The sequence below is a fragment of the Dasypus novemcinctus genome, chromosome 29, assembly GCF_030445035.2.
Source record: "Dasypus novemcinctus isolate mDasNov1 chromosome 29, mDasNov1.1.hap2, whole genome shotgun sequence".
Taxonomy (NCBI): Eukaryota; Metazoa; Chordata; class Mammalia; order Cingulata; family Dasypodidae; genus Dasypus; species Dasypus novemcinctus.
In genome coordinates, this window is record NC_080701.1 from 13,430,158 (window position 1) to 13,444,121 (window position 13,964).

At 44.8% G+C, this 13,964-nt stretch overlaps 1 non-coding gene across 1 annotated transcript; it reads right to left on the reverse strand.

Annotated features, from left to right (window-relative positions):
• Positions 1–257: 257 nt before the first annotated feature.
• LOC111759596 (U6 spliceosomal RNA) lies at positions 258–364 on the reverse strand. The gene has a single exon (XR_002793528.1). It is a non-coding gene; the product is annotated as a U6 spliceosomal RNA (small nuclear RNA).
• Positions 365–13,964: the final 13,600 nt, after the last annotated feature.

The following is a 13,964-nucleotide window of genomic DNA, read 5'->3' on the forward strand; positions in this document are numbered from 1 at the left end:
GAAAGACTAGAAGATGAATTCAGGTACTGTCTGCCATAAGTCCATTACACACACAGCCCATTACTCATCCTGGGTCCTAGGATCACAGCTGTTACCCTGACAGATGCTAATTCTTTGTTGCCTCTCTTCTCTAAACATATCAGACAACTTTCCAGAAAGTGAGGATACTATTGAAAAAGCTGATGGAGTATCCACACATCTTTAAGTCCTTATTCAACCAAGATTCCCTGTTATCTTTTTTTTCAAGGAATTTTTTTAAAAATATGGAATGCTTCATGAATTTACGTGTCAGCCTTGCGCAGGGGCCATGCTAATCTTTTCTGTATCTTTCCAATTTTAGAATATGTGCTGCCGAAGACAGCACTTTTTTAAAATTTCGATGAATTTTGCTCACCCTCTGACGTCTCATCTCTATTTTTCACTCTCAGTCTTGCTCATTTAATCTCCTTTTCTCCCTCTTTCTTGTCATTTCCGTATTGCTAGCTTTTATTAAGATAGTTGTCTTGTACTATTTAGATAAGAAACCGAGGAAGTTATAGTACAGGATGATTTTATTCTTTGAAAAGACTGAGACAGCTGGATAAGAAAAAAGAGGTTGTAACTGGTTTGGAATCATATTGCCAAAATACTTGAGTTTTCAGACACATTTACACCATTTTCTTTATACTTTTTTTAAAAAAGATACATTAAAAAATATGAAGTTCCCATAAACCCTACTCCCCACCCTCACCCCTTCTCTTCCCACTTCAACAACCTCTTTCATCATCGTGGACATTCATTGCACTTGATGAATACATTTTGGAGCACTGCTACACAGCATGGATTATAGTTTACATTGTAGTTTACACTCTCCCCAGTCCATTCGGTGGGTTATGAAGGATGTGTAATATCCTGCATCTGTCCCTGCAATATCATTCAGAACAACTCCAAGTCCCGAAAATACCCCCACATCACACCTCTTCTTCCCTCTCCTGCCCTCAGCAACTCCCGTGACCACTGTCTCCACATCAATGATACAATTTCTTCCATTGCCAGAGTCACAAGAATTCTATAGTAGAATATTAACTTTATTTGTCTGAATTGACTTTAAAATGGTTACCTTCCCTATTAGCCTTCTATTCAGCACAATTGTTAAATGAAGCTTTTTTTTTTGTAAACCTCTAAGGAAAGAATTGTATCTTAAATATCGTTATACCCTAAATATCATTGTGTTCCAATACCTAGCACAGTCCCTGATATACAGATCATCAATATATATTTGTAATTTAATCGTGTGCATACTAATTCTCAAAATTCTCACAGGTTGGCAATAAACCCAAGTTAACAGAAAAGTGACCCAAATTAACGTAACTATTAAGGAAACATAAAATGCCATACTGTATGTCCTGTAATTAGTTTTCAGTCATAATTGCTGTTTGACCTTTGGCAAGCCACTTAGCCTCTGTGTTTGTTTTCTTACCTGTAAAGAGAGGGTACCCACCATACCTGTTTGTGTTTTCCCTCAGGTGTTGTGGGTCAAAGAAAAGGTTGAGAACCACTGGACAGATGATCTTTAAGATTCCTTCAAGTTCCAACCTTCTCTCACTCTGTAATTAGGAGGAACGTTGTCATAATTCAACCTCCGAGCTGCGCGGCATGCTGGGACATTCCATCTAGTAGGTACAGTGAACCAGCAGCAGAAAGTGGCAGTGCTGTGGGATAACCAGGAGGGGATTCACCCCTTGTGCAGAAAAATCAGCAAGTCCACGGGATGTGGCAAGCTCCAGGTGGAGCTCTGCAGTACACTCGAAGAGGGGAAACTTGATTCTGAGAGCGATGGGCCCAACACTGTGTACAGGATTTCTGACAGTGGTAGTTCCCTGGCTCAGGCAAGTTTCTGGGGTCATAAATCAGAGAGGACTGCCAGAGTCATTGCAAAGGACTGCAAAGGTAGAACATGAGCAAGCAGCGGCAAATGGAAGGGGGAGCAGACATTCCGGGCCATTTCAGAGACTGCAATGAGCACCAAATGGTGGAAGTCCAAGGAGACAGATCTGGCTCACTACAGAGAAGGAGGTTCTATTAATTGGAGTTGTCCCCAAATCTATCACCTATGTATTGAATTAGAATTGTCTGAAGAGCTGTGCAAGATGCTGCTGAAGGAATTCTCTTTGTTGGGTGGGAAACTGAGTTAGAAAATCAGAAAGAGCTAAGCGAACTGTATTCTAATTTTTTTTCACCCCAGCCTGTCTCCTTTTAATGAATCAAACTAACCTAATTATGTTAGGATATACCAGGAGTGGGAAAAAAAACAGCTTCAGGTGTTGGCTTCTACCAAAAAGGTAGTTTACTCAGATGACTTACGTTCTTCTTGACCAATTTGGTCAAGTATTCTTCACACTTACCTTCAATGGGTTTCTGGCTTCCTCTTAGCTCAGTTCTTTGAATTCTGATTTTTTCCACCATATCACTGATTTGTTATTCCATTTTAGTATACTCATCCAGCCCAAGCTCAGAATTTCCCTAGACACAGTTCTGATGCTCATCTCCTGTGCCTCATATCATCATCAAATGGAGCTCTGCTTATGCCCCAGGGGACACACTAGCTGTGCCTGTTTTCAGTTCAGTCTACTTCCTAGGGAGGGGAGTATTTTCCACTACTGTGTCCTTCCTTTGTGCAGATTCCAAACGAGGCAGGAAGTGATCAGCGCTAACCGTGTCCCCGAAGCTACAACTTTCAAGAAGAGAGCATTTGTGGAGAAAAATAAAATCCAGGGTTGGAGAGAGGAAAACAAGATCAGGCTGTTTGTAAACGATGGCTAAAGAGGTACTTGAGAAGGGAGGTGACTGTCTTAGGTTTGAGCCCCAAGAAGCAGGCTGTTTCAAAGATTCCCATGCAAGTGATTTGTTAAAGACATTCTTCCAGGAGAAGCAGGTAAGCAGGACAGGGACAGGAAAGAAGCTGAGCGGAGTCACAACGTGAGCACTGTATTAGTTCCCTACTGCTGTGTAACAAATTACCCCAAACTCAGTGGCATGAAACCTCTCTCATTTATCATCTCACAGAAGCCCAGGCATGGCGCAGCTGGGTATCTCAGTATCTCACAAGGCTGCAGTCACGGAGCCTCTGGAGCATGCGATGACCTAAGACTCCGGGGCTTCTTCCAAACGGATGTGGCTGTTGGCAGAATTCATTCCTTTGTGGCCGTAGAATGAATAGGGGTTTGCTTCCTCGAGGCTAGGGGACGACACCTCTGCATTCAGGAAAGGCCTTTGTCCTCTTTTCAAGGCTTACCTGGTTAGGTCAGGGCCATCCAGGTGACGAGGGACCTTAAATACACCTGCAGAATCCCTGCACCTTCGCAAACTAACGTTAACCGCCCCAGGAGAGCTATTCCAGCATAGTTCCAGCTCCTGTATTCACACAAGGGGTGGGGATTGCGCAGAGTGTGGGTTCCTGGGAGCTATTGGAGAATTCTGCCCACAACAGGCACATTACTGACCTTAGCGTGATCCCACAGGGAGTTTTGGAATAGGAGTTACACCTCAGCTGGTGGAAGCTTGAGGCAAGGCGAGCCTGGCGTTCTTATTCCCTCACCAGGCGGGCACTGGTTAAGGACTTCCTCTCGGGGAGGTAAACACCCAGGCTCTCTGCAAATGCACGCAGAGGCTTCCACAGCTCCTGGGCAGTAGGATGAAGGAAGTTGCATGTGCAAGCCATCAAACAAAAGAACTTAGAACAGGAGGGGCACATGCAAATTAAGGGATCACAGGGGATGCGGGTGAAGCACCAGCAGTGACCACCCCAGTCCGCTCACTCCGACGCTTAGAGTACTTGAGTCTCTCTTCAAGTTCATTCCAGCCTACCACTGCTCCTCCAGGAGGGAGATGGTCACATTTTCCGGAGAAAACTTACCAGAGGAACGTTGGTGAGATCATCTGAAGCACCCACAGCTGCAGCTGGTCTTGAGCTCACAGCCGATATCCATTGTCTCCCTCCTCTCCACTCATTCTCACTTCTCTCACCTCTGCCAGTGTTTTTCCTGGTCTTGAAGGCTGGCCTGCTAAGGTGAAGCCAGGCCCTCATCCTGAAGGTCACAGCCCCTGGTCACCAGGCCTCCTTGGGCCATCCTTGAGTCAAGTCCCCATTGAGAGTCAAAGCTTGGCAGGGGAGCCCAGTTGGCCCACTGGATCCTCTCAGCTGCAAACACCTTCCTTCAGCCCTGTTTCGTAGCAGCAATCCTACCAGCTCAGGGTGGGCAGGGCCAATACTCCCTGCCAGCTCGGGAACGCCTCTCCTCTTCTTATTCTACTGGCATGGGTACTCCTTGCGCGCATCAGCACTGCACGTGGGCCAGCTCCACACAGGTCAAGGAGGCCCGGGGTTTGAACCCTAGACCTCCCATGTGGTAGATGGACGCTCTATCCATTGAGCCAAGTCCGCTTCCTATGCTGCAGGCTTCTTCTAGGCACATACTTGTACTCCCCACTATTTAATGGACGTCAGATCAATAGGTCTGTGTTCCAATGTTAGTAGTACAAGTTGTGGTGCAGCTATTCTGTCCTGACCTTTGCTCCACTGTGGGCGTACCATGCCAGTTTACACAAACATAAAACAAGTAGTAGTAGAACAGTGAATATAGATTAGAGAGCACCCATCTAATTCAAGACAGTATTCATAGGCACCTCAGATGGTGCCACATAACTAACCAAAAACCAAACAAGCAAAACAAAGGTCAACTCCAAAACTTATCCTAAGTAAGAATTAACTTTTGGAAACGGGGAGAATTTAAATGTCTGACATTCATTCATTCAGCAAACACCTTTTATGTGACAAGCTTTTTGTTAGGTGAGAGGCATCCAGTGATGAATAAGACACAGTCCTGGAAAGCAGACATGGCTCAACCGATAGAGCATCTGCCTACCATATGGAGGGTCCAGGGTTCAATCTCCAGGGCCTCCTGACCCGTGTGGTAAGCTGGCCCATGCGCAGAGCTGCTGTGTGCAAGCAGTGCTGTGCCATACAGGGGCACCCCCGTGTAGGGGAGCCCCACGCACAAGGAGTGCGCCCTGTAAGGAGAGCCGCCCAGTGTGAAAGAAAGTTCAGCCTGCCCAATAGTGGGGCCGCACACACGGAGAGCTGACGCAACAAAAAGAGACACAGATTATTCCCGGTGCCGCTGACAAGAATAGAAGTGGACACAGAAGAACACAGCTAATGGACACAGAAAACAGACAGCTGGGGCGGGGCAGGGGTGGGATGGGAAGAGAAATAAATAAAAATAAATCTTAAAAAAAAAAGCTTGTAGCACCGCAGTCACACCTCACACACACACACACACGCCCAGAAGAGAATCCTCATCACCCCATTCAATAGACACACTGTGAAAGACCCACTGGCTTGGCCAGCTTGGCCCTGCGGCTGACATGCCTGCAGTGTGCTCTCTTCCTTGTCATAGAGGCCAAGCTACCCAGTTAATCTGGGTAGTCTCGAGGGAGAGCTGGCGGATGCACCACTATGATAATCCCCTTCTTTTATCGCTATAGTGCGTCCTCTTATCATTGCTAAGCACCTTTCTCCCAGCCGCTGTGTCCTTTTAACAGCTCATACGGGTGACTCCCTTCTGACGACTGTCCAAGGGCTCCTAGAGCCAAGTTGCCCACACCTGTGAGAGCCAGATGTGCCTGGAGTTCACCTCCCCAGCAGGGGCCCTTAGGCAAAGACCGACATGGGTGGGTGCATGGCTCACCCCCCTAGTCTTGAGTGGGTCAACTTCAAGGGCAATCTACACCCCAGAGCTACCAAGAGGATCATGGGAAGCTGCAGCTTTGCCCCGAAATTGTATGCTGGATTTCTCCCCTCCCGTCTCGCCTCCCCCATTTCCTTACAGGTTTCTCCTGGAGCACCTCAACATTAAGTCATTTCCTTACAAGGGAGCATCTGCTCTTGGGGAACTCTGTCTACAAGAGGTGGTACTAAAAGTGATTCTATTATCTTTTAAGTGCAGTGACAATTCCTTCTGTATGACCCCTGTATTAGTCAGCCAAAGGGATGCTGATGCAAAATACCAGAAAATGGTTGGTTTTTACAAAGGGTATTTATTTGCGGTAGGAGCTTACAGATACCAGGCCATAAAGCATAAGTTACTTCCCTCACCAAAGTCTGTTTTCATGTGTTGGAGCAAGATAACTGCCGACGTCTGCGAGGGTTCAGGCTTCCTGGGTTCCTCTGGGCTCAGCTCCCCTGTTTTCTCCACAAGGTCAGCTGTTGACTATCAGGAGAACAGCTCTGTCTCTTTCCCTGGGGCTCCAGCTTAACACTTTAGCATCAAACTCCAACATTAAAAACTCTCAACTCTGTCCTTTGCCATGCGTCTTATCTTGGCGGGTGGGGACTCAACGCCCAATCAAAGCCCTAATCATAACTCAATCATGCCCAGGTACAGACCGAATTACAAACACAATCCAATACCTATTTTTGGAATTCATAACTGTATCAAACTGCTACAGCCCCCCAGGGCCTTATTTTTTCACTTTATTTTCAAAGACGCTTTAGGTGACAGAAAAGTCACAGAGATTAGAAGGGATTCCCATATACCCGACCCCTTCTCCCTCTCCCATTTTCCCCTGTTAGTAATATCTTACATGACTATGGTACACTCGTTTCAATATTGAAGCATTGCTACTGAGGGATGTAGGATGACCAAATACCTGAAAGTAACTGTTTCTCTCCCTGTTGCTAGGATACAAAGAAAAGAATTGTATGTAAATCAGGAGGTAATGAAATGCAACCTTCTCTTTGAGCCAAATTCCGCTTCTGGTGGTCAAGAATATCCTGCTGAAGCAATGAAGTATGAAAACCAGCCTCAACCAGTTGACCGGACCTGTGCAGAAGCAGCCCCTTGCTGTCCTCACTTCAACTTGCTTAATTAACATAGTAAAATTCCCACCCAGGGGTGGAGTTATCCGCCCCTTTCTTTTTTTTTTTTTAAAGATTTATTTTATTCATTTCTCTCCCCTTTCCCGCCGTCCCAGTTGTCTGTTCTCTGTGTCTATTTGCTGTGTTGTTCTTCTTTGTCTGCTTCTGTTGTTGTCGGCGGCACAGGAATCTGTGTTTCTTTTTGTTGTGTCATCTTGTTGTGTCAGCTCTCTGTGTGTGCAGCGCCATTCCTGGGCAGGCTGCACTTTCTTTCGCGCTGGGCGGCTCTCCTTACGGGGCGCACTCCTTGCGCGTGGGGCTCCCCTACGCGGGGGACACCCCTGCATGGCAGGGCACTCCTTGCGCGCATCAGCACTGCGCATGGGCCAGCTCCACACGGGTCAAGGAGGCCCAGGGTTACCCATAAGTAGAACACGGGGCCCAGAAACCAAGGGCTGGAAACAGAGTGACTCTGTTCACCACCACTTCCAGTGGCCTGATTGGGAAATCAGTCTTTCGTTTCTTCACAACTTTAGGTTGTTTTTCCACCACTTTAGGTTCTGTGGACCTAGATATCCTGGTTGCTGAGTGGGGATGTTTTCCCTAGAGGGCACCATAAGAGTCCCAATAAACGTAAAGCTGCAGGTGCTACCTGGTCACTTAGACTTCTTCATGCCACTGTGAATTCTTGAGGGACCACTGTCACCATCAACAAATATTAATTTGCTCCCGCTATGCAAAGTACCATGATAGACGCCGTGGGGGAGGGTGAACCAATGGTCACCTCTCTTAGGAAGACATTTCTGATCTTCTCAGATAAAATTTTTTTTCCTGCATATTTGACCTCTTCTACAGAATTTGTCTAAGTATATGCTATATAACATTAAAACGAGGTGTCACTAAAAAGAAACACGCATAAAACAAGGTTATGTATAGATCCATTGACAAAAAGAACTGTGACCAGAGGCTCACAGGAAGCTAATCTGTATTTCCCTTCGGGGCAACAGTTCAGTATTTGCTAATCCAGTGTTTGCGGTAACTTTGTAGGACTCAACTGTAATTTGTTATGGCGGACCTAGGAAGGTAGTTGTGTTACAGTCATTGTAACTCTATCATAGCTTGTGTGCTTCTCTCACGAGGGACAGGCCCTTATCAGGCTTGCTCCCTCTTGTATCGTCAGGCCCTGTCACAGTGCCTGGCAGAAGGTGGAGAATCAGGTCTTTACTGTTTTTGTGATTCTGCTATGTCTTCCTTTTTTTCAATTCTGTTCCAACTATATTACTGGTGACCTCTGTCTGTAATATGGTTATTACTTTTTCTCACGGACAAAATTTCTTTCCCCAACTCTATTTGCATTTCATGCACGCACTCATTTATCCACAAATATTTAGTAAAAGCCTCCTAGGGTAAGCTATCGTATTACATACTATTAGACCACCAAGGATAAACGTGAGAGTCTCTGCAAGCACAAAATCTGATACTGAGTTAGAGAGTGAGCACATTTCAGAGATCTATGAAAAGGTTGCTGATGGATTAACAATAAACTCGCAGCCACTGGCACTCTAACTCATGCCTGGATGAAGCTATTCTAACATCTATATTTTTGATCAGGCACATCACAGCCTTCTTGCACTTATGAACTCTAGACCAGCCATCAGCACTAGACTTAGGGGCTATTTTACTTCCGCCCCCCCCTTTACTTATTTTTTTAAAAGTTACATTCAAAAAATATAAGAGGTCCCCATATACCCCCCCCATCCCCCTCACCCCACTCCTCCCACATCAACAACTCCAAGTCCTGAAAAAGCCTTAGGGGCTATTTTAAATAGCAAAATCAACAAAAAGCACAAAAAGGCAAAAAAAAAAAAAAAAAAAGTGGCACTAAATATAAATATACCAGGAATAGGACACTTGTTTACAGGATGAGAGTTGAAACAAGAAGGCAGAGCATTGCCTCCCTCCATCCCAGCTGGGAATGTGCATGCTGGGAGGCTCAGATTGTTCACTGTTCTGCTTGTGTTAAGCAAGTAGGTGAATTCTGATATGGAATCTGTGACTGAGGGTTGAGTGAACCACAAACTTGGTGGCTTAAAACAGAAACTTGCTCTCTAACTGCTCTAGAGAGTAGAAGTCTGAACCAAGGTGTAGGCAAGAACCACGCTAAAGCCTCTAGTGAGGGACCTTCCTTGTCTCTTCCAGGTTTCTGGTCGCCCTAGGTGGGCCTTGGTATAGGGCAGTGTAATTCCAAACTCTGCCTCTCTCTGCACATGGCCATCTTCCCTCTGCGTGTGTGTCCTTGTATCCAAATTTCGTCTTACAAGAACACTAGTCATATTGGATTTGGGGTTTATTCCAATCCAGTATGACCTCATGTAACTAATTACATTTGCAAAGGCCCTGTTTCTAAATATGCTCACATTCTGAGGTTCTGGGTGGAAATGAATTTAGGGGATATGAATTTTATAGTATACAATGAAGTGTATATTATTGGGACCTAACTGGGCAATAAGGAAGACCAACCTGAAGGAGAGACACTTAGTTGGACTCCTGTCAAGTGTGTTGAAGTTATCCATACAAACAGATATCTTGGAAGAAAGAAGAACCTTCTACAGAGAGGAATCAGCCTGTCTGAAAACCTAGTGATAGAAAGTAACAGGACTAATATTCAAGAAATCAAAAGAATGACTTTCATTGAAGTATACTTGGAACATTTAAGCAAACTATTACTGCTTCCTCTCAAGGCCCCACTAAAATGACAAAAATGAATTTAAAATGTATAAATTCATAGGGATAAAGAAAAACAGAGGCAACAATGAACTGGTGATGTCAACAAATTTTTGGAAGATAGTAAGCAGAGGGAGAAGTGAAAAAAAAACTCTAGCAGACCAGAGAAAGCGGAAACCTACAGTCCTGTGTGGGAAGATGACAAGGAGCAAGCCAATTCCCCCATGAAATCACAGAAAGGGTCAGTGAGCAGAGGCACCAGGAGCAGTGGAAGGTAAGGTAAGAGATGGGGCTGAAACGGATTGATTGGAAGTCTGAATATAAGAGATTCCCAGGTGCGTAGCTGCATAGCCAGGTACCAACCCTTCTTTGGTCTCTGCAGGGCACCAGAAGTATTTAATTTGGAGAAACTGAATCAGAGCAGTCCAGCCCGTGATGCAGAACGGAGCATGGGAACGTGATGCGGAACTGATAAAGGCAGAATAGGTTGGAATCTGCACCCTGCAAGGTAAAGCCCCCTCCCTCCCAGCCTTTCCCTGTTCACCTCCCAGAATGGTGGAGCCAGGGTTATAGCTTCCAGGCAAAAAATAGAGAATACTTCTCTAGAGAAAACAGAACAGACTCCAGAATAAAAAAAGTTACACAAATTAATATTTTAGATCTGTTAAAAGAGCAGAGTCCTTGCCCAAACACCCTACAGTGATCAAACCAGTCTATGCACAAAGAACTCTCATTAGCTTTAAAGTATACCTTTAAATATGAATGGACAAATAACTCCATACTTTGGAAAGTTAGTATCATGAAATACAGAGACTAAAACAGAAAAACAACTCAGAGGAAACAAATATTGTAAGGAGCAAAAGATAGTACCCTCAGAGAAATCAGAAGATATAAACAAAAACAGGTTGCTGTACAAATAAGAGAGACAAGAAAGAGCATTTGGAAATTAAATATATATAGATGAAGTACTGTCAGTATAGAGGATAGAAGAAAAAGTCAGACAAGTCTCCCAAAAAGTAGAACAAAAAGGCAAAGAGATGGAATATAGGAGAGTATATATGATTTATGAAAGTTGAGAAGAAATCATAGGGAAGAGATTTTTAAAGGAATAATACAAGATCAGAAGTTTATTTTATTTTTTAAAGGAGGTACCAGGGATTGAACCTGGGACCTCATAAGTAGGAGGCAGGAGCTCAAACCACTAAGTTACACTGGCTCCCCTGAAAGGGTCTATTAAGTTCCCAAGATGATGAATGAAAAAACGGTTACCCCTAGGTTTAGCATTGGGATGCTTGAATGCTCGCAGCCAGTCCTTCTCTTCATGTCTCTGTCAAGTTAGTTGCTTGAAGCTTGTTCACTATATATGCAGGAAGGACCCATGGGAAAAACAGGCAAGAAACCTAGTTTTTGCAGGTTATTAACTTTGTTGATATCTTTTATAGTGGAATGCCAGTTTTACTGGATATAAAATCCTTGGCTCATATTTTCTTAGCATGTATTGTAAATATGTTTTTATTTTCTTCTGGCATAAAGCAGTACTCAAAGTTTGATAATATGCTTCATTTTCTTTCCATTATATCATTTGCTGTTTTTGCTTAAATACTCAATTGTTTTTCTTTAAAGTCCAGTGATTCTATTAGATAATGGCTGGTGTTGGTAATTCTTGGGTTAATAAAACACTTAGGTAGGGGAGTGGATTTGGCTCAACTGATAGAGCATCCGCCCACCACATAGGAGGTCCAGGATTCAAACCCAGGGTCTCCTGACCTGTGTGGAGCTGGCCCACGCACAGTACTGTGCGTGCAAGGAGTGCCGTGCCACACAGGGGTGTCCTCCGCGTAGGGGAGCCCCCTGCGCAAGGAGTGCGTCCCTCAAGGAGAGCCGCCCAGTGTGAAAAAAGTGCAGCCTGCCCAGGAGTGGTACAGCACACACAGAATGCTGACGAGGCAAGATCATGCAACAAAAAGAGACACAGATTCCCAGTGCCACTGACAGGGATACGGGCGGACACAGAAGAACACACAGTGAATGGACACGGAGAAAACAACTGGGGTGGGGCGGGGAAGGGGAGAGAAATAAATTTTAAAAATAACAATAAGAAATAAATTTTAAAAAGAAACGTACCCAACACCTGCATGCTGACAAGCACAAATGGAAACATACCAAACACATGCACACAAATAAAAAAAGAGTAGGAACATACCTGCACACAAACAAGCAGAAGAAGAAGGGGGGGTTAGGCCAGGGCTGGGAGATAGCTACTGAGTGTGCTCTTGACTTCCCCAGGAAATATTAACACCATGGAATGGGTTGGCTTAAACAATGGGAACGTAATGGTTCACGGTTTTGAGGTTAAGAGAAGTGCAATATCAAGGCATTATCAAGGTGATGATTTCTCCCAGAAGACGGTGGCGTTTCGAGGCTGGCTGCTGGCAATGGCTGTTCTTCGCCTCCTCTGCCACATGGCAATGCACATGGCGCACTCTCCCGGCTTCTTCCTTCCCCGCTGGGTTCCACGGATGTTCAGCTGCTGGCTGCCCCCTCTTGCTTTCTCTCTGCCTATGATCTTCCTCACGAGGCCTTCAGCTCTGGGAATAGGCCCATCTTGGCCCAGCTGGGCCACACTTAACTGAAGTAACCTCATCAAAAGGCCCATTTACATGAGTCACACCGACAAGAACGGATGTTTTTCGGGGTGCATTGCTCCAAATGACCACAAATGGTATATACATCCAGAATATACATAGCAGGGAGGCTGCGACGTGGTCTGGATGATAGAGAAGGTCTTTCGGAGGAGATGAAAGCAGGCCAGGTGCTAAGAGCAGAGAGGGAAGGGGGAAGTGGCACGAGATGAGGCTGGATGGTTACAGATAGCGCGGGCCTTTGTGGAATATACGTAGGAAGTCATCCTTTTTCCATCAGCATTGGGAAACACTGAACAGTTTTACACAGTAGACTGATGAGATCAGATTATTATTTTTTAACACTTTTAAAAAATCAAAGTTAATGGATCATGATCACAAAGAATGTTACATTAAAAAACATAAGAGGTTCCCATATAACTCACTCCCCACCCCCTCATCCCCATCATTTTTGTAAATTATATATTTTTTAAGATAAATACATCTCAAAAAATGTTGCATTAAAAAACATGAGGTTCCTGTATACCCCCCATCTCCCCACCTCACACCTCCCACACCAACAACCTCCCCCATCACTGTGGCACACTCACTGCACTCCGTGAACACATTTTGGAGCACTGCTGCACCACATGGATAGTAGTTTACCCTGTAGTTCTCACTCTCCCCCAGTCCATTCAGTGGGTTATAGCAGGATATATAAAGTCCAGCATCTGACCCTGAAATATCATTTAGGACAACTCAAAGTCCCAAAATGCCCCCACATCACATCTCTTCTTCCCTCTCCCTGCCCTCAGCAGCTACTGTGGCCACTTTCTCCACCTCGATACTACAATTTCTTCTATTACTAGTCACAATAGTTTTATAGCAGAATATCAGTAAGTCCACTCTAATCTGTATTTTATTCCTCCATTCTGTGGACCCTGGGGTGACGATGTCCACACCACCTCTAGATCAAGAAGGGGCTTAGATTCCACACGGGTGATGGACGCAATTCTTCTACTTACAGTTGTAAGCGCTCTTTGGATCAACAGCACAATCCAAGAAATCAAAAATACACTCTCAGCAAATAACAGCAGATTTGAAGAGGCAGAGGAGACTATTTTTTTAAAGCGCATTTCATGAGGCTATTTCTGTTAATTTTTAAAACGATATATACATATATCATTTGAGTGCCTGCATAGACCATATACCTAGAAAGATTCGTTAGGAACTGCTAACAATGATTGCCTCTGGGTTGAGGAGCAGAGGATCTGAGAGGTGGCGAGAGACTTGCTTTATGCTTTTGGTGCCTTCTGAGTTTTATACCATGGGTGTGTATATAGATGAAAAATTTAGGCTGGAAAGAATTTATCCAAGGTCACACTGCTAGTCAAGAGAGGGACTCAGTTCAGGTCTAAGGCTCTTTCCATTATGCAGTCCTGGGAAGGTGGGTAAGGGAAGTCGCTTTCTCTTTAGGCAGGTAGTGAGAAAGGGAACTGGAGAGGTCCTTGTGGTGGGATTAGGCATGGGCTGGCAAGTGCCAGACCAAGGGGTGTAGCTGCTGTCCAAATCAGGGAGAGCTGCTGAGGTGTCATGTAGGGGACGATGTGATCAAAGTAATATTAGGCGCTTTACCCCTCTACCCTTTGACCACTGCCTAGAATCCACCAAGGCTTTAAAGGGGCAAATTAGGAGGAAGGGGTAATCTTTGAGAATGAAGA